The following is a 19,363-nucleotide window of genomic DNA, read 5'->3' as shown; positions in this document are numbered from 1 at the left end:
AGTTTAACTCTGGCAGACAGACGGAGAGTGGAGGGTAGCGTCTGGCAGCGCAGCTGGAGCAACCTGATAAGGCTTATGGTTAAGTCTACCTGCATATGTGTTGGGCTGCGATGTCCTCCTACTTTAAAACGGCTGTGTCGACACAGCATTCATCTGAGCCAACTTAAAGGATGGAGGACGCTGCCTCAGAGACAGGGACTGGGATGGGAATATTATCCAATCAAATAGCACTAGATGAATAAAGGAAGCAAAAGAAAGATTCTCTGGTAGCTTATAGTTCAATTTAATAATGAACTATAAACTCATTAGGTTTGTATATATACCCTGAACATTTATGTAGCATGGATACACTAGATTAAACTATCTAATTTACGTACAGTCAATTTGAACCTCCCTTTAAATAATTTAGTTTTTCCTAAAAGAAATACTCACGTATCTATTTCTAATAGTTTTATTTATCTCTGTAAAAGAAAGTGATTTATTACAAATAAACACCAAGATTTAAATGTATTTTAGCAGTTAAAAGATGTGTGTATTCTGAAGAAAAAGTTAAGTTCTTGGCAGGTACTTTCATTTTGAAGGGTCTAGTTCTGCTTCAGCTTTAAATTTGTTTAGAGTCTCATATTTTCCCCAAGCCCATTCTGATACACGGTAGAATTCAAGGTGGATTCTACGATGGTGAGCCGACCAGGTCCTGCTGCAGCAAGACAGCCCCAAACCATGACACTGTTCTATGCTTCACAGTTGGTATAAAGTCCATTTCCTGGAGGATGCATTTATTTTATGCCAAACATGCCCTCCCTCTGTTGGTCCTGTTCTGCACAATGGCAAAATAACCGCAAGGTGATTTTATACAGATCTCAAAATTAAGCTTTATTTTATCATTAAAATTAATCATAATTATTTAAGGATTATTATTTTTAGAAATCTAATTTACATTTTCTGGAAAACTGAAAACAAGCACTTATTCTATAGTCTACTTACACAGGGTAAGGAAAAGCTTTTCTGAATAAGAAACTCAATACATCAAATATAATCTAAACTGAATTAGTTTTTTACTTTTATAAATGATTTTTGTCGCTCTCTGTATTTTAAAGAAAAGTTTAATCCCTTAATTTGAATTTCTAATATGTGAATGTAACTGTAGACGAGAGAGTTTGTGAGAGGGCAAAAAGGAAGGAACTCATCTAGACATCCAAAAACCAGAACAGTAGTGATACAAGGCAGTAGTGATACAAGGCAGTAGTGATACAAGGCAGTTTCCTTTCTCTGAAACACTTACTTCTGCTAAGTGATTTTGTCTCCTGAGTCCTTCTCTTCTTTCTTGGATGGAGGAGTAGTCAGGTTCCAGCCTCCAACAGTGGCACTGTCTTCATGGAAGTAACTCCTAAAAAGACAAATGGTGTTGGCCTCTAGTGGAGCAGCCTTTTGAGATTTTTGGAGGATCATCTTTTGTTGTTTTGGATTTAGATTAACTTGAATAAATCCTCTGAGGGACATTAAAAATAACCCTGGGTTTGTAAGAAAAATGAAACAAAACGTTTATAGAAATTTCACACAAGAAATGAGATGAAATTAACAGAGTGTACAACACAAACAAAAGCATTTATTGCAACCAGATCGGGCAATTTGATCAGGCTTAGTTCTGACTCAGCTGGACCAATATCCTGCTGGTTCTGCTTCTCTACTTCCAAGTTTCTCAACTGCACAACTACAGCTGCCTCACTGGTGGGGCTTCCAAGGAAGGAGTCGTCATGAAGTGCTGATCAGCCAATCAGACGCAGACTTTGGGAAACTTGTGGCCTTGTTGCATTAGTTAGTCAATAGGATAAATATGTTTTCTACTGCACTCTTTAAACTTTGAGAAAGCTGGGAATGTAAACAAATTATACTTACTATACTTACTATACTACTACTACTATACTATACTAGATAAAACTTCTCCTGGCTGGCTGTTTTCAGATGCCAGGTTTCCAACATCTAATTATTCTACAGAATAAAAAGACAGGTTTACATTTTAGAGTTTAGCACAGTAATCACAATTTAAAGTCATGACTAATCATGGACAAGGGTCATAAAAACATTCATGTGTTTAAAGATTAAAGTGAGTGATAAGTGTTGGATAAGAGGTTGTTTTGGCCAAGAGGTTTGTCAACGATATTTTAAAGGACCCTTAAGTAGAGCAGTTATAGTAAGAATAAGGTGAGATCTGGGGTGTTTCAATCACTACACTGGATAAGAAGCTGCTTAATCTTGCGGTACAAATATTAATTTTTTATGGATGAAAGTAGAGCATTATTTTTCAAACCATTTTGAATTATTCTAGACATTTCAACTTCATCTAGTATTTTGTGTGCTTATATTAATTCACATTCTAGAAGTTTTGTTTTAGAAATAAGATTTAGCAAAATTTGTTTACATATTTGTTTCTTTTTATCTTGATTTTGGACATTTCAAGGATCCTCAAAATCCTTTTTTCTATACAATGATGTCAGTAGGAAGACAATTTGAACTTCGATTTTTTTGATAAAATGCACAAGATCTCTAAAGTAGTCTCATTTAGATTTCAAAACATTTTCAAGCTGATAAGTTACATTGAAGAGTCAGGCAAGGACAAACAAGAGAGTGTGTGAAATCAGAAAGGTTGTAGGTCAGTGTCACAGCAAAGGTGAATGACATGCTGTGTTTTTGTCAAGTTCATTGTCAGCAGGATTTGATGGATTGTATTTCTTTGTTCAAATAAATGATATAATATAATAAAGAAATATAATGACAGAAATCTTACAGAAATAATTCTAAATAAACAGGAATGGATTAAGAAACTAATATACAAAGTGATTAACTAAACAGATGTTTCAGTTAGTTCACTAAGTTACTTTTTGGTTTGCTTTTCAGTGTCTTCTTCAGTTTCTTAAGTCTGTTACCTTAAGGTTATACAATAAAATTCACTGTAATATAGTCTCGGCTGCTTCTTGCCTGTGTTCAGGTCTTCCACAACCACAACACACAACAAATACTTGTTTATGATGCGAACATTTGCTTTTACCAACTGTGTAACAATTAAGTGAATAGAAATAAATTTCTGCTAATCTCTGCATATTGCTATTAGACTGACTTGATAAAGGCACAATTAAAGTTATTTTTTCTTCTTAAACTCCCTTGTCAATGCAATAACAATCTCTTAAAAATGCAATAATTGGCCTTTAAGAAATGTTTTTGAATGCAGACTACAGAAATATTACTAAAATTGGCATATTCTTCTAAATTCCAAGGGGAATCTAAAATTCTAGCAGCATCAAATCAAGTCAAGTCAAGTTTATTTATACAGCGCTTTTCAGCAACAAGGCACTCAAAGCGCTGTACATGAGGAAAAACATTACAATAATACAGAACACAGAAAAACATATCAAATGACACTAATAATCATTGGGACTAATAACAATGAATAATCCTTCTGGGTTTACTGGTAGAAATTGGTTCCAAGCCACTCTTAATAATAAAGCATCTTATGCTAAAAGAAGATGATAATATTGATAGTCTCATCATTCCACTAAATTCTAACTAGGGAAGCTGAGTCACTGGTACAAAACAGCTTTAATACACTTTTTTAGGTGCTAATAATATATTGCTTTTACTGGTACTGAAGTTGAACTAAGTAATAACAGTCCATTGTAGTCTAACTAAGAAAGCTGGGTTATTGGTGTAAGACCAGCTATAGTCCAAATTACTAATAATAATTGGTTTTCGCTGGTAATCCTTCTGATAAAACTAAAACTATGAAAAAGTAATGAAATCACACAATTATTTGCAGGACTAAGCAACGCACAGGAAGAAAAGATTCTGCAAGAGTGCGGTGGAATCCTGAGGGTGCGAACATATAACTGTGATTGTGTGTGCAAGAATTAGACTGTCAACACAGATAGAGCGCCATTGTCCTTGAGGAGACAGTTTTTTCAATCGGCCACAAAGTCTTATCTGGGTCACAGCTGTTCGGGGGTGCTGGGAAAGAGCACCATGATTACATAACATCCAGGAGATATTTTGTCGATAGCCACTTAGCAGAAGTTGCCATGGCCACGTTGGGGCACCAGATTTAGAAAAACAGTAAGTGTTCTGGATCAAGCAGTTGTGTGGATTTTTAACCACTTTAAGAGTTTTTACTGTTATCTCTCAATTGCGAATCCAAATATCCAAATTTCTGGGACTTTACAAAGTTCTGGAGCAAACAACCTTCTCCACGATTAAATCGTTTCACCTCTGAGTCCAAATGCCGCTTCCAGGCTACGATTCTGTTCAAGAACCGTATCCAGCTTGCGGCTTAGCTCACTTAACAATTCAGTCTGAGCATTGATCGCTCTGCAGATTCCATCCAGCATCGCAGGCAGCTTTGGGATGCTTTGAACAGCTGCCCACGTTTTGCTACTCACTCGATAAGTCAGGTAACCGCCGGCTCCAAAAAGCAGAAATCCTGTTATCAAAAATCCAAATGTATAAACGTCTTCTGCATCCTCAACCGACATTGTAGTCAAGCACACAATCTTCCACTGTTGCCAGGAATCCATTGTGTATAAAGAGAAGAATGTACCGGCTGGGCAAGAGGGTTCTCCTTTACCCTGTCTTCCTGTGGAAAACATTTTATCAATTGCGTTGAGAGACCAGCTGACCAAATTTATAATTTGCAAGTTTGGAAGATATGTAAAGTGAGACTCTGAGAAAAACACAGACAAAAGCAGATGCAGAAGCAGGCAAGAGAGGAGGGAGAGAAAACACGTGCGTCCTCCACCGAGAGCAGAGCAAGAAGAAAAAAAAAATCAGTGGAGCCAGTCAGGATTTCTTTAAATTTTGTTGACAAATTGGACATGTGAATGCATATTTTGGGGCATGTTAAGTGTTTTACTTGGCCTTATGCCAAAATAGGGAATTCTGTTAAAATCCTGAATAGTAAAGTGCAACAACACACTTGTCTAAACTATACATCAACTTTATTGGCTGATTCAATTCAATTCAATTCAATTCAATTCAATTCAATTCAATTCAATTCAAAAGTACTTTATTAATCCCAAAGGGAAATTAAATGTTGTTGTAGCTCATTATGAAAGTTTCTTCAAAGAGTCGTTGTAGATGCTGATGGCTGTGGGCAGGAAGGATCTCCTGTTGCGCTCCGTCTTACAGCACATCTGAAGAAGCCTCTGACTGAAGACACTGTTGTTGTAGGACAGTCTCATGAAGAGGATACTCAGGGTTCTCCATAATGTTCTTCATTTTATGAAGAATCCTTCTTTGCACAATGATCTCCAGAGGGTCCAGAGGAGTCCCCACAACAGAGCCAGCCTTTTTTATCAATTTGTTGAGCTTTTTTAAGTCCCTGGGTCTGATGCAGAACCAGGGACTTAAGCAGATGATGGCAGAAGAGATCACACTGTCCACAACAGACTTATAGAAGATATGCAGCATCTTGCTGCAAACACCAAAGGACCTAAGCTTCCTCAAGAAGTACAGTCTGCTCTGTCCCTTCTTGTAGATGTCTTCACAGTTGCATCTCCACTCCAGTCTGTTGTCCAGGTGAACACAGAGGTATTTATACTCCTCCACCACCTCCACTTGTTCTCCCATGATAGAAATAGTTTTTGACTTATTCCTGTTTCTCTTAAAATCTACAATCATCTCTTTGGTTTTAGTCACATTCAAGATCAGATGATTGTTTCTACACCATGCCACAAAGCGGTCCACCACCTTCCTGTACTCAGCTTCTTGTCCATCTCTGATCCACCCCACAACTGCAGAATCATCCAAGTATTTCTGCAGATCACAGGAGTCTGTCTTGTACTGGAAGTCTGAGGTGTACAGAGTGAAAAGGAATGGTGAGAGTACAGTCCCTTGTGGTGCTCCTGTGCTGCTGATCACCTGGTTAGACTCACAACCCTTTAGTCTCACAAACTGTGGTCTGTTTGTCAGGTAGTTTTTGATCCAGGAGATTGTTGAGGCCTCCACCTGAGTCTTCTGGACTTTCTTTGGAGTTTCAAAGTCAGCCATCACTTTACCTGATAGGACAATAAAAAATACAAACAGCAAATCAAACGTATCGATAATGTAGGATAAACTGGAAAAGTTTTAGAAAACATTTAATGAACATGACAACAGGCATCACAACTTTTAGCAGTATTCAACTCCAATCCCCTGGGCTACAAACGTTCTAGATACACAGGATCATTTAAGTGTTCTAAAATTGTCAGGATGTGAGATTTTGGACTTTGTTTGTGGTTTAGTGTTTTGTTTAACTAGATGCTCTTGTTTGAAATTTTGTATTCTTATTCATCGCTTTTTGTGTTCTGACAATTCTGGTTTCCTTTTGCCTCCCAGTCTATTCTCCTCTCATCATTAGTTTTCCTCTTTTAGTTGTTAATTACTTAGTTTTTGTTCCCTTTACATTCATGGTCCCTCTTAGCTCTGTTTCTTCTGTTTATCTTTATTCTTCAGTTCCTCTTTTAACAGGTTAGCTTTAGTTACTGTTTACTTTTATTCTAGTCATCATTTATCCTGTTTCATTCTCAGTTTATTCTTTCAGTGTTTGCTTTTGTAGTCAGGGTGTCTTTATGGTCCCCTTTTTCTTAGGCCTTAGGTTTTGTTGTTTTTCCTGTTCCTTCCAGATTCCTCTGTTTCTTCTATCTTCTGGTTATTCTAGATTTCTTATGTTTTGGTTATTTTACCGTAGTCTCCTGTTCTGCTTGGGTTTGTGGTTCTCCTTATTGGTTAATCTGTTCCACCGTCCCTTCGGCCTCCCTGTCTCCTTGCCGCACCTGTTCTGTGTTTTTTGATTATCTGTCCTTTGTTCTCCTCTCACATCCTGCTGTATATGAATTGGTCTGTGCTCTTTGTTCCCTGCTGGTTCCTTGTTGTTGTTCATCTTCACTCTGTTCTGCCCGCTCGCTAGACCAGGACTCTGTTTTATGTTTGCTTCGTTCCTGCAAGTGGTACACATGTACGTTTTTGGATTACTCATGTTTGTACCTGCAGTGTTTTCATTTTTGCCTTTTTTTTTTTGGACTTTGTTTAAATAAAGCTGAAGACTGTTTTTGAAAAGCCGCATCCAGAACCTTGTCTGCATATTGGTCCTCACCAAAACCGCATCATGACATTAGGAACCAGCAAGATGGACCACGCGGACAAGTGTGTGATTACTCTGTGGGAGTACCTGAGACGGGAAGCGGAGAAGAGCTCTCGTCAGGCTGCAGCAGCAGCAGCAGCAGCAGCAGCGCCTGAGCTCGTCATGCCCTCGACAGCCTCGTCTCAGCTCAAATCTGCAGCAGCTCCAGCTGTACTTCGCACGCCCACCGAAGTAGCTGAGCAAAGATTTACTCCAGTTTGTTTTTCGCCTTATTCCCTGGAGTTCATGAGGTGGGTGCTCAGAAGAGGCAAGGTCCTTACAGACTTAATCATCCATCTGTTAGTTTCTGGTGATTCGCCTGAATACACACTGGAGGTCCTGGACCAGCTAATAGACTGGGAGACTAAGTGGGGAAGAGTTAATTAACGGTGGAGATCCTGGAGTTGGAGCGGCAGAGAATTGTTAAAGGGGCGGATTCTACAGAGCCTCAGCTGGCTGCCGCCGCCGGGTCTACAGAGCCTCAGCCGGCAGCCGCCGCCGGATCTACAGAGCCTCAGCCGGCAGCCGCCGCCGGGTCTACAGAGCCTCAGCCGGTCTTCAGAACCTCGCCTGATCCGGGAGGAGCCCGTGAGTGGGCTGCCTCCACTTCCTCGCCTGATCCCGGAGGAGCCTGTGGGCGGGCTGCCTCCACAATCAGGTCCGGAACACCTTTTGGTTTTTCTTTGGGGGGTGCTCCTGGCTTTACAGCCTAACACACATCCACATGACACAGCCTGACATACACACACAGCCTGACACACAGCCTGACATACACACACAGCCTGACATACACACACAGCCTGACACACAGCCTGACATACACACACAGCCTGTCTCCAGGTCTGACATGCCAGACACTCAGCCTGTCTCAGGGTCTGACACGCCAGACACACCACAGCCAGACACGCCAGACACAGTTCCAGGAAGGCCATCCACCCTGCTTGGCCGACCTCTAGATCTCCCGCCTGGGCCCAAGTCTCTGCCATGGTCCTGGCCACATCGCAAACCACAAGGGACCTCGCCTCGTGGGTTCCTCTGGCCTCGTCGCCGGCCTCCTGATCGCCTGCGTCTCCGACGCTGGCTGCTCCGCTGCCGGCCTCCTGACTGCCTGGGTTTCTGCCGTTGGCTTCTGAGACCTATGAACACATGTCTCGCCCTATGTGGATTGTTTCATTTTGGACCCTGGTACTTCGATCTGTTTGAACTTGTTTTGTTTTTGGACTACTTCTTTGTTCCCTGCTGGTTCCTTGTTGTTGTTCATCTTCACTCTGTTCTGCCCGCTCGCTAGACCAGGACTCTGTTTTATGTTTGCTTCGTTCCTGCAAGGAGTGCACATGTAAGTTTTTGGATTACTCATGTTTGTACCTGCAGTGTTTTCATTTTTGCCTTTTTTTTTTGAATTTTTAAAAATGAAGCTGAAGACTGTTTTTGAAAAGCCGCATCCAGAACCTTGTCTGCATATTGGTCCTCACCAAAACCACATCATGACAAAAATAGAAAACAAGGAACATCTACAAGTCTACTGACTGGCAGTTTGATGCAAATTTATTGTTTCTCAGGATCTCTCCTCTAAGATTTGTAACTGAACTTGATGATGATTTATGACTGGCCGGCCAGTCATAAATCATGTGGCATTGCTTTTGGTAGCATTACCAAAAGCAATGCCACTTTATATGGCTGTTGCATGGCAACCATCGTGACGTCCCTACCCATCTGTCTATCATTTGACCTGTGCAATTTTCTTCAGCACTTTATTCTTTGCTCGTATGTTCTTTTTTTCAATTCTTTGCATGCAAACACAGTAGACAGAGACAGAATGCAGGGGTGCTCTGCTGAATTGGATCAATCTTAGTAGCTACAGCTCTGTGGAGCAGGATTGGTTGTACTCTGTTTGCACAGTAAACTGTGCCATGGTGTACATGTTTGAATTAATCTTGCATATAGATATGATGTAAATATATTCATGAAAATTTCTGATAATATTTCTGCCGCTCATTCATGTTTTTGGAATGAATAGTATTCAAAGTTACAAATAAAATTCTTATCTGCATCCAAATAATCTGCCAACCAGCTATTGGCTCATAATGTTTGAGTTAAAACATCCAGGCTCAGTTTTGCTACAGCAAAGTTGTTTTACAGACTCTGGCACAGTGAATCAAATCCACTCAAGTCCCAAAAGGAATCTTGTCATCAAACAAAAGCAATACTGGTGTGAATCATATGCTGTAGGAAAAAATATTGTGAATGCAAATAATAGAAGTAATTTAGATTTGTCCCTTTTTGTGTTGAAAGCTTGGACTATGCCAGCTTTAAACGCTCTGTCTTGTCAGACACATAATATACCAGTTAAACAGCCTCCCAGCTGCCCCAGCAGTTGATGGCCTGTAAATTGTTGATCAGTGGCTTGGCACAGGCAGGGTAAATTGATTCCAGGAGAATCCTCCAGGACTGAGGCTGTCTCTACAAAGGCCAAATATACAGCCATGGATTAGAATGAGATGGGAGCGAGCTGGGTAGGGAGCAGCCAGGTGAAGGTGGAGAAGGAGAGCCAGGGAAAGATAGAAGGAGAAAGACGAGGGAAGACATCAGCAATTCAGTGTGTCACAAAGGAGGCATACACAGGAGGTGTAGTGGAGGGTGCAAGAAAGGGAAAGAACAGCTGAAGAATGAAAGTGGATGCATTTTACCTTGTGTGAAAAACAAGTAGAGACAAAAAAAGGCAAGAGAAGCAACTGGCATTTATAGGTAATCAAAGCAAATGTAAAGATGCTACAGCAAAAAATAAGACTTTTTTTGAATAATAGGATGTATCTCAAGTAATTTATGTTGTTTGTACTGCAGTTATATACTTAGTTTAAAGAAATACTCCAAAGATTGGGAAAAGGTTTCAGAAGCCACACAAGATAACTGCTACTTTTCTATCTTCTTGTACTAACTTTTGATTTTAATTTCTGTTCTCCTTTATAACACTTCTACCACTAAACAACATTTTTCTCAGCATCTGCCCTAATGCATAAATGCAAGGTTTATTGCTGCAGCTTGTGTAACGTTACTGTTAAGGTCCTTAATCCTGCTACAAACCACAAGGGAGGGCTGTAGACTCTGTAGCCCCAATTTCATAAGGTAGTGCTTACAATAATTATTCAGCAAACTGTCTTTTGCAGATGCCTATAATATTATTTTAAAAATAAATAAATTTAAAAAAACAAGTCTTCCAAGACTGTGTAGCCCATGTAACACGTAAACTGTGGTCCCTACGCTCGACATAAAGTCTGAGTCCCTTTACTCTAGGAGGCCATTAGGACAGAACCCTGATGGCACGAGTTGTTTCTTTTCAGCTGCAGCTGGACCTGTCAATGCGTCTTACAAAGATAGCCCAACAAAAACTGCGTAACCACTGATCAAAGCACTTTTTAGACAGCTTCTTAGCTAAAAGTTTGCATACTTTTTCAGGCTTTTGCAGGCAGCTCCTGACCCATCACAATCAGTTGTGATATCATGCCTTTTTTTTCTCTTGGTATTGTGTGCTTTTATATACAGCATTCTGCTGGTTCACTAGCATCACACTATTGTATTTCTGCCTTCAGTTTGAATGAGATAGGAAGACATGATGACATAAAATAATGCTCCCGCAACTCCTTTCTGCACATTAAAACTGTAGCGTAAACTGTTTGATCACTAGCTAAGCCTCAGTGCCACAGATGTTTCAAACATGAGTACTACAGACATCACATACCATGAATACGGCACAAACTGTATATGCCACCATGGCCAGATTTAAAAGGATCTGGGCCCCTGGACTAGGGCAAGTTTTGGTCCCCTATTCACAAAATATTTATTTTCCTCATGCAAATTACAGTACATTAATGAGTAGGCCTACACATTAGCTGGTAAGAATTGATGGATGGTCGGTTTAAAACATTCCCTGGCAGATGGCTTCATGTTTTTACTGAAAAGATGTAGAATAACTTAATAATACTTGAGGATTGTTTATTTTCATACAAATCCAACAATATTAAAACACCTCACCTAATATGGGCCTATGAGTTTTATATAAAGTACAAAATTTGTAAAACTAAGTCTTTGGGGCCACCAAAGACTTGGGGCCCTGAGCTACTGCCCCTGTAGGCCCATTCTTAAGTAAGGCCCAGTGTATCACTGCTACAGAATCAATGTGACTCAAAAAGCACAACAATAACCAAATCACATTGCTTTATCTTTATAGAAACAGACTGTTCTTTCACTCACCCCTTTCCCCTCTGTGTTTTTGGTGGCTGTTCCTCTACCAGAGGCATGTGAGCTTGAGGGATCTTCACAGTGTCATTGCTGTTCCTAGGTCTGCACTCTTCTGGACTGGGTAAGATGTTTCCCCAGGTGTTGGAGATACTTCTCCAGTGTGGGGGTCACTGCCCCATGTGCTCCAATGACCATAGCACTGCTGTTGCCTTTCACCTACCAGGCTCTGTCTAGCTCTTCCCTGAGCTCTTGATATTTCTTTACTTTCTCATTTTCCTTTTTCCTGATTTTTTCATCATTTTGTATGACCACATTGATCTCAATTTCTGTCTTCTGCTGCTCATTAACGATAACAATTTCCGGTTGGTTGGCCATTATCATTTTGTCAGTTTTGTATCTGGACGTCCCCCACAGTCTTAACTCAGTTACTTTCCAACACCTTGGGAGGTGATTCCCACTTTGACGTAGGGGTTTCCTGCTCATTTTCCAAACAGATGTTTCTGTATACTGCCCTGCTACTTGGTTATGGCATTCCATGTATTCCTTTCCTGCCAGTATCTTACACCCAGCTGTGAGATGCTGAAATATTTCTGGGGGCTCCTTGCACAGCCGGTACCTGGGATCTTGCCTGGTATGGTAAATCTGGGCCTCTATTGCTCTGGTGCTGAAGACCTGCTCCTGCGCCGCCATGATCAGTTTTGTTCTTTTCTTTCCAGACCTGTCTTCTCTAACCATTGGTAGGATTTCATCATATCAGCCACTTCAGCTATCTATCGGTGGAACATCCCATACCCATCAAGTGAGCAGTCACCAGATTTTTTTCCCTGATTGAAAATGTGGCAACTCTTTTCTGCATAAAGAAGCCAACGTTCGCTCAAATGTTTCTTAGTTCATAGCTTTGGTGCCCTCTAGTTAGAGCATTATTTATGCTCACTTCAAGTTCCTCATGTGAAAAATGGCATAGTAAAGTTCTTAGTTAAGTTCTCAGAAGCTCCACTCATAATATGCTGTGCACATCATTTGTTATAAATGTATAAACCTATATAATGTTTTAAATATTCATTCTGTATGGTTTAAATTTTTTTATTTTATTTTTATATTTTCTTCTTAAATGCTTGCACTTATTTGCATTACTATACCAACACCTTGTGGGAGTTAGTTTTAACTTTTCCCCCGCACATCTCTAAATAAATCTCAGACCAATAAAAACCCCTAAAGATATAGGGACTTTGGTCATTACCTTACTTCGTTATGAAGCCAAACAGAGACTAAATTCATCAAACAAAAGTTTAGAATGTTATTTCTGCTGCCCCAGTGTAATTTATCACATTTAGGGAAGCTGTCACCAGTTAAGTGGATTGCCAGTAATTGTGGATGTGACATTACTAAGCAGAACAGACCAAACCGGCTCGTCAGGGAAGGGTTTGTAATAGAGGGTAGCAATCTCTTTATCCCTCTGCAGAGAATTAAAACTGACATTCTCTGTTTCTCAGCTTGGCTCGGCTCTATTTTCTGTAAGAGGTTTTCTTTTTTCGCTGATTCCCAGCTTGAGGACATCTATTTCACATACAGTTACAACCAGATATTGACTTACACTGCATAGAAAGACACAACATTTTCTTTCACATTGTCTAACATGTCCTTGTTTTAAATCAGTTAGGATTACCTAAAGTAATTCAGTTTGATATAGTTGCATTTGAACCATTTTACTTGCGTCAGACATTAAAAGTATCCTTCCACAAGCGTCTCACAATAGTTTGCTGAAATTTTAGCCCACTCCTCCTGACAGAACAGGTGTAACTGAGTCATGTTTGCAGACCATCTTACTCAAATGCTTTGTAGTGGCAACTCCAAACCAAATGATTAGGGTCTTGGTTCTTTCAGAAGACCCATTTTCATCCAAAGGTTACTTTTTCGGCTGATGTCCTGAGATGTTGCTTCAGTATTTCCAAAAACTTTTCTTTCCTCATGATGCCATTTTTTGTTTTAAAACCACCAGTCCCTCCAGCAAAGCACCCACACAACATAATGCTACCACCCCCAATACGTCACAGGTGGTATGGTGCTGTCAGGCTCACAAGCTTCCCTATTTTCCTCCAAATCTAATGATGGTCATTTTGGCCAAATACTTTAAAATTTGTTTCATCCAACTGCAATGTCCCCTACAGTTAATCTAAATATTTCAGCCTATGGGGGCACTTTTTAATGTGGATAATGACAATCTCTTACCAGCTTCAGTCACCATCTTTACAAGGTAATTTGCTTTTTGTTCAGGTTGCTGATTCGCACATTTCTCCCCAAAACACGTTTATCACTGAGTCACAGAACCATCTCCATTCTGACTAATGGCTGGAAATTCTCATACTGTTTATACTTGCATATATTTTTATAAACAGATCAGTGTAGCATCTTCAGACAGCTGGAAATTGTAGCCTAGGATGAAACAGCCCAGTGGCTGTTCATAGTTATCTTTCCTTTGATTTCGCATATTGTGACACAAGTAAATAGAGGAAGCAGTGTGTTTAAATTGTTACCTTAACACACAGCTACAGGCATGCCTCAGTTTTAACTCAAAAGTTGTGAGTTTATCAGAAAGTTCACAAAGACAGTCATGATCTATCTTTTCCAGAATTTTTTTTAATGATAAGTATCTTAGTGTATGTTAACTTCTAATTTTGCAGAAAGAAATTCAAAAATTATTTTACATTATTTTGGCATTTAGCAAATAGAAAGAAATTTTGGAATTTTTGCTGACCTAAAATAGGAATGGTTTAGTCTAATTCACTGCCAGACAGTGAGAAAATAAATTGTTGTCTTAGATCCAGTGTATTTAAATATATTCCAGCTATACTTTCAGTTGTAGGCATTTAATTGAAAAGACAACATTTAAGTGTAAACCCGTTAAGATTTTCCAAATTGTTTTGTAACTCTTCAAAGTTTGTTTTGCGATAACAAGTCCATTACATGTGAACAGTTGCTCACCAACACAAAGAATCAACCAGAGAGAAATGCCTTCATTGAGATGTGAACTGCAAACTGGATTTCTTCAAATTCAGGGCCAATTACCAGGCTTAAACTGAGCCCGCAGGGACAAATTGCTTGCTGCTCTTAATACTTAGAACAGCTGTCAGGACATCAATGCTGTGCCAAGTGGAAAGGACAGAAAAAAAATGGAGAGAGAATGATTTGGGTTTGTGCCATTGATTGAAATTACAGATTGTTTTGAGTGTGCGTGTGTTTTTCAAGTTACCTGACTGCAGCTCCCTAAACTGATTTAACTCCCCAGTGTCATTATGCCAGCATCGAGAGTTGATTTTCTTTGTGCTGCTTTGTTCTGTTTTCTAACCGTTTATCTATGTGTGCGTTTCTTGTTCAAGGTATATGCTGCTGCTAACAAAGTTGTACTGGTTCCACGTCTCAGCAAACTTTGAAGAAGGGAAAGAAAATTATTATTGCTGGTGGCAAACCTGTTTTCTTTCCTCACATCCATCATCCATTAAAACGTTATGTGGCATTTGTGTCTTCGGCTTACATTTGGCAAAGACAGTCTGACCGCTCTAAAATCAATAGAAGGAGAGCCTGGAAAATGACTGCCATTTAGGCTACACATAAAAATCCCATTGCACCTACACTATTATAAAAAATGCTTTCCACTTTAAAGAGGAGAGATACGCAAAGGCACATGTGGCCTACTCTAGATCACACTGATAAAAAGACAAGGGCTCGCTTTCAGTGGACTCAATATGGTTTGATTTACCTGCAGCCGTTTTAAAAAAAGAGAGCACAATAGTCCTCCTGATGTGAATTGAAAAGCACTAGAGGAGAAAATCATTTCATCACTCTATCTGTGATGATGTCATGGTGGGAGAGAGAATTGACTACTAGAGGTGTGTGTGTGTGTGTGAGAGAGAGAGAGAGTCAGTCAGTCATTTCAGTGAATTCACAGAGGATAAATGATTACCTTTGTTAGGATGGAGCTTTGAGCTAGACTGACTGTGTGATATTGAAGCTTTAGTGTGAATCCCAACGGCCACAGGGCATTGCCACTCGCTCAGTCTGTATTCATATAAACTTGGTGGCAATGCACCAACCACAGTATCACCGCAGTGCTTTGATAGTGAGTTGTTGCACATTATACAAAATTCATGTTTTCAGTGCTTTACTTGGTTTTTTTCTACTTGCCTTTGTTAGTACATCCCAAGGATTGTGTAATAAAGACAGACTCAGAATCCTATGTCACAAATTAGAGCAAACTGGATGTTGCTTAAACAGGAAGACCCTGTGTGGTAAAGGATGTCTGTTCATCAGAGGGCCAACACAGAGACCCACAGAAACAAACTCACATTCACAACCAGGGTCTTTTCAGAACCTCTAATTAAATTATCATGCATGTTTTCTAACTGTCTGAAGGATGTTTTTACTACTGGTTGTAATTAAATGGGGGTGCTCAGGAGAACAGTGGTTAGCACCATTGCCTTGCTGCAAAAAGGTCTTGGGTGTGAATCCCTACTCTCCGGGTACTCCAGCTCATTCTCAGAGCCCAAAAGCATGACAATTAGATTTACTGATCCCCCTTAATTGCCCTTGGGTATGTGTGTATGCTGTTGAATATTCTCATGGAGAAACCTTCTATACACAATACTCTCACACATACACCCACAGGTGTTTGGATTCAGATGTTTACAGATGCAGATATACTCTATATTGAGCTGCGGTTGCCACTAAATACATCCTGTATTAAGTTTGTCCCTGTGGTCGTTTCTCTCTTTCTTCGAGTGTAGAAGCAGTCTCCTAGGGTGTTATTGTGTATTCTCTTTATCCTTCTTTCTCTTCTCTATTCTTATCTCCTTCTCTCCCTTTTAATATATATATATGTATATGTATATGTATATGTATATGTATATATATATATATATATATGTGTGTGTATGTATGTATGTGTGTATATATATATATATGTATGTATGTATGTAGGTAGGTAGGTAGGTAGGTAGGTATACACAGTAGCAGCACCCAGCTCTTGAACAACATTCAGCGCAGCCTTGACGGGTGATTTTCAGATAACCATCATCATCATCACTGTAAAAACTAAAACATATAAACATTATAATACAAGAAAATGGACTCATAATACAAACAACAGCAAAAAACTCTTGCTGCTTTCACTGGGGGAATGCATAGCATAGATTTGTCTTTTACACAAACATTTGAATCCTTTGAATCCTGCTGACAGTTTTTTTTCCAGCCATTCATTAGCACAACTGATTGCTGCCAGCTTTTATAAGGCTGGACTTTATTGGCTATGGCATGACGTGAGGTACAAAAGAAACAAAAACAACTCATTGAAAACTACAAATACTATTAAATCAAAACTAAATATTTATAAACAATCAACACAGTATTAATCAAAACAAACAAATATCTAAACATTTTGGAAAGTCATTTTAAACAATTTACACATTTCATTTGAATAATTTACAGTCCATTCTATATATATATATATATATATATATATATATATATATATATATATATATATATATATATATATATATATATATATATATAATCATTATCATTACTTTAAATTGAGGTGACAACAAATTACACCTAATTACACCTCTAAATACTGCACAGATGCGTATACTTTCTAACTTCTTGCATGAACAAATCAAATTCTGTCTGTTATTCTTTGCAATAACTACAGAGAGAATGCTGTATGTATACATCCTGAGCCTCCATTCTCATCTTCTTAGAAAAGTACCTTAGAAGATGTGTCAGAATTGCAGTGGTTAAAAAAGACCTACTCGATATTTTTTTAGGGTGGTGTTTCTATAGCAACCCACTTTTGTGCTCCTTGTCTCTGAATTGTAGGGGTTAACAGCTATCCTATCCCATTCAGCTGTATTTATAAAGCACTTCAAAACAAACACAAAGGTCAAAGTGCTACACAGATAAAAGCAAATGATAGATAACACCAGTACAACCAATTAAATTCAAACGTGGACATAAAACCAACATCACAGAAAGTATTAAAATCCCAATAGAAATGATGTGTTTTGAAAAGAGACTGAAAAATGGCCAGGGATAAAGTCTGCCTTATGTAAAGCGGTAGATTATTCCAGAGTTTAAGACCGGCTACAGAGAAGGCCGGGTCGCCTCTGAGCTTCTGCCTGGTACTCAGTACTGACAAGAGCAAAGAACCTAACTTAAAAGAATGAGGTGGCAATAAAGGCTGTAAAAGCTCAGAGATGTAGAGCTGGACAAAGGCTATTTAAAGACTTAAAAAACAAAATGGAGAATATTGAAATGGATTATAAAAATGAATGGGCAGCCAGTAAAGTGACATCAAAACTGGTAAAATGTGCTCAAACTTGTGTATGTAAGTTTAAAAACGTGTACCAGTACCTGGAATTGGGAGTATAGAGTATGTATGGGGAGTGAGTGAGTGTACGATGTTCATTATTGTGTGTCTTTACGTTGGGTGTGTGGGTGTGAGTGTTTTATGTGTCCGCATGAGGGTGATTATGTGTGATTGTGACTGTGTGCGGTTGTTTTTGTATCAGGTTGGGTCCTTACTTGTTGTTTCCGTCTCCGTGTCTATTGCAAATAAAATAATCCTAAAACAGTTCCTAATAAAGTTTTTTGAAAATATCTATCAAGCAGAGCATTATAGCGTTAGCCGTATTGCTCCACTTGTGAAAGTAAATATGTTGTGCTTCTTCTTGGCATTTAGACAACAAATCTGAGTGCTACTCTGCTGGACAGGACACGTACCAAAAAAAAGTATTAAAGATTGTTAATAGAGGCCTGATCCATGGTTACCAATCCATTTTTATAGCAGGGGTAAATTATAAAAAAACAAAAAAAAATACACTGGAAAGAGTGATTCAGATAAAGGATGTTTGCTAAAGTGGACACAGCCAAGAGGTCTGACATTTCTCTATTAAAGAAAGTCATCTACACTATAATTGCTTTTTCATCATGATCATGTTCCTTCATGATTTACTCAGTTTATAAAGTAATCCATCATTGTCAACATGTCATTACAAAGTTAAAGTGATACATTCTAATCATAACATGTTGAACGAATAGATTCACTTTACCTCAACTTAAGGCCCATATGTGCAACTTCTACGGCTTTTTATTCGAACATCAACCACATTCACTGCTTACTGTCCCTGAACATTCAGTCTCTGCAGAGCATTTTCCCAGATGTTTCTGAGCATATAGTACAGCAGAGCTTTGGCACCTCTTCAGGAAATATCCAGTTTATTTAGGGCAACAACATGCAAAGAAAAGCTTGCTGTGCCGTCTGTCTCTGTTTGTTCCACCACAGTTAGGTGACATTTTTTATGTACGTCTGTGACTTCAGATAAACAGGTAAGACAATAACTGAGGCACTAATACTCCTTGTTATCCAGGCTGCTAAACAAAATGCTGTTTCAAAACAGACCCACAAAATTTCACTCCTACTAAGGTAACACTATTTTAACAATACTAGGGGAAAGGGTTAGGGCTGCAGACCTCAGGTTAGCAACACATTGGTTAAACATACCAAGTTAAGGTGAATAACAAAAAAAAACAACACGAAAATGTTTCTTTTCAGCAACTAGGTTTATCAGCACAGGAATATCTTAATGTTTTGTTTAAGCACCTCTCACAGAGTTCAAGTAGGTTTCTACAAATGTGCAGCAGCAATTACAGGAGCTTTTTTCTAATGAATCTATAATTGCCATTTCTGACTCTTAAACATGATTGGCCTTTTAATATCGCCAGGTGCTGTTCATTAATCCTGCTCTATAAGCAATGTTTAACTCCCATTTGCAGCAATTCTGGCATTGATCAGAGATTGGTTCATGATTTTAGGTTTTTCACAAAAAGTGACATGTTTAATAAATTATTGGGGTATCTGTTAGAAGGGATACTGAGACAAATAATATATTTGGTGTAGCTGTGATCATCTACAAAACAACATCAGAG

Source organism: Girardinichthys multiradiatus, chromosome 1 (genome assembly GCF_021462225.1).
Source record: "Girardinichthys multiradiatus isolate DD_20200921_A chromosome 1, DD_fGirMul_XY1, whole genome shotgun sequence".
NCBI classification, from domain to species: Eukaryota; Metazoa; Chordata; class Actinopteri; order Cyprinodontiformes; family Goodeidae; genus Girardinichthys; species Girardinichthys multiradiatus.
Note: the sequence above shows the minus strand (reverse complement) of the source record.